Consider the following 2,427-nt stretch of genomic DNA (forward strand, 5'->3'; position numbering starts at 1 on the left):
AACAATTTCATAAGTTGAAATTGGTTGTTACCTTCCCATTCCCTTAATCTAAAAAGATTATACAAGTGGATTTGAAAAGATCTACTTACAATTTTATGAATTGACAGCTTTCAATGAAAGTTTCATTCATTCTAGTGTATGATGCAAATGATTCACATTTCATCATAAGGGGGAGTATGAAATAATGAATGAAATGTTCAATTCCGAACGATATAAGGGGAGTATGATATATAAGATCAAGGGGGAGTAACATCAAAGATCGGCAAAAGACTCAAAGGAGTGTGACTGGAAATTATTACTGAAGATTATTCTTGTGCTACAATGTCTGAGAGTTTTTAAATGTAAAGATCATTGTTACAAAAGTTTACTAATAAAGATTTCTCGTCGAAAAGAATGTTTGATTTGGGAGAAGAATGTTTGAGATTTTATCTAAAGAAATTCATTTTTGGGAACAATGTTAAAATTTGATTATGAAGAAGATTTTTTGAAGATCATATCTTGAAGATCGTTGCTGATATTGTTCTACATTGTTAAAAGAGAAGATCGTCACTGTTCTACATAAGGGAGAAAATGTTAGAAGATTTTATCAACTAACGATCATCTGAAGATTTCAAAGTAAAGACTACTTTTGAAGATTTTGAAGAAATTATAAAGTGCTTAAAGTGACAAAGTTCAAACGAGATTCAAAGCGCGAAAATTCTTTCAAGTCTGAATACAAAGAGGGAGAATGTTAGGACTGAATTTCATTGTAAATTGTATTTGTCTTGGAAGTACATAAATGTCTATAATTAAATAGACATCGTGTTTAACTTTGTATAGATAGTTTGACTTTGACTAGAGGGTTAATACTTTGACCCTATATAAAGGTTTTGTCTTTTGTGTAAAGGTAGGAGATTTCATTTGTAACAGTATGTATATTTTGAGAGTTTATAAAGCATTGACTAGTTTGACTATTTCTCTCATCTCTCCTCTCAATGTTCTTGAATGATATATTTGATTCTGCCATGGATATCTTGATGTTTACTTGAAGATTGATCATAGTGGACTTACATAACGATTGATTAATTTTTTGAAGCCAAACATCATTACTCATTCCATTTTCAATCCATAATTGGACCAAACAAAATCAATGATTATCATTTCTAATCATTACCTTATAATACCCCCAACCAAACACACCCTAGTTCTTAAGCTTGGTCACTTTGGGACTTTAACTTAACGCGGATAGACTGATCACTTTGAAATGTTAATATTAGATCCTTGATCCAGAGATAGACGAATTCGAATACCGCTTAAGTGATGCACGAAGATTTGAGAAAGTATTTGATAATCACAAAGAGATATTGATTTTGTAGTTTTCAGCTAAGGTTCAAATAAATACTAATCAAGATTTATATTACAAAAATGTAAATCTTCAAATTACTGGAACTAGATATCTTATCACTTAGCTAATTCGACAAACTTAAAATCTGTGATATTGGGAACTTTGTGGGCACATTGTGCCAACTGTGTGAACACATACAATTTTTGCCTACCACTCTGATAAGGATGTAAAATTTAGAAATGAAAATTTGATGTTTCAGCAAGGGGATGATGAAAAGGTTTCATATGCATGTGAGAGATTCAAGGAACTTCTTCGAAAATGTCCTTATCATGGAATCCCTCATTGCATTGAATTGGAAACATTTTACAATGGTCTTGAATGTTACTTAAATAATTCTTGATGCTATGGTCGGTGGCACTTCACTTGTAAAACTTATAATGAAGGATATAAGATTTTAGATAATGTTTCCAATAATAACACTGACTGGTTAATAATAATATTGTGTCTTAATGAACTATGTTGGGAACCATTTTATAAGTAGTCCATTTTCCCAAACATACAATCCGAATTGGCGGAATCATCAAAAATTTTCTTGGTCAGGAAATCAAGGACTTCAACAACCATGGAAAAGTCAAATCCAAATTCGATCACCAAATTCCCTGAGATTTCATCAAGGTGCTACTTGTAAAGCCCAAACTTTCGAGGAAATAAAATAATGCCTCTTAATTATTATTTCTATTTCATTTGTGAATATACATATATATATATATATATGTAAATTAAAAATTAGAAATTTAAAATAAGTTAAATTTGTTTTCTTTTACTTACGGCTAAGGGCTGAAGGCTCCAATTAGAGGGGGGAGCCTGCTGTCAGCTTGGGAGGGGCAGCAGAGGCACAGGCAATGCCTGGCCCAATTAAGGAAACTGCGACCTGCATGGTTGCAGGCTGTGGAGAAGACAGTTTCATAGCCCAAAACTCGGGATTTGGCTGATTTGGTCAACTAATAGGCCAAATCCTTTGAGKATAAATCATGGGCACTGGCTTGGAGTCGTTACTCTTTGAAAAGGTGAAGGAGATCGTCGAGCTTGAGAGTGAGAAAACG

General features: G+C 32.9%; 1 non-coding gene across 1 annotated transcript; it reads right to left on the bottom strand.

Moving 5' to 3' along the window:
• Positions 1 to 1,553: 1,553 nt before the first annotated feature.
• On the bottom strand, positions 1,554 to 1,660 carry LOC112511906. Its single transcript, XR_003069159.1, has one exon. It is a non-coding gene; the product is annotated as a small nucleolar RNA R71 (small nucleolar RNA).
• Positions 1,661 to 2,427: the final 767 nt, after the last annotated feature.

Source organism: Cynara cardunculus, assembly GCF_001531365.2.
Source record: "Cynara cardunculus var. scolymus isolate 2C chromosome LG 4, CcrdV1, whole genome shotgun sequence".
In the NCBI taxonomy this organism is placed as follows: Eukaryota; Viridiplantae; Streptophyta; class Magnoliopsida; order Asterales; family Asteraceae; genus Cynara; species Cynara cardunculus.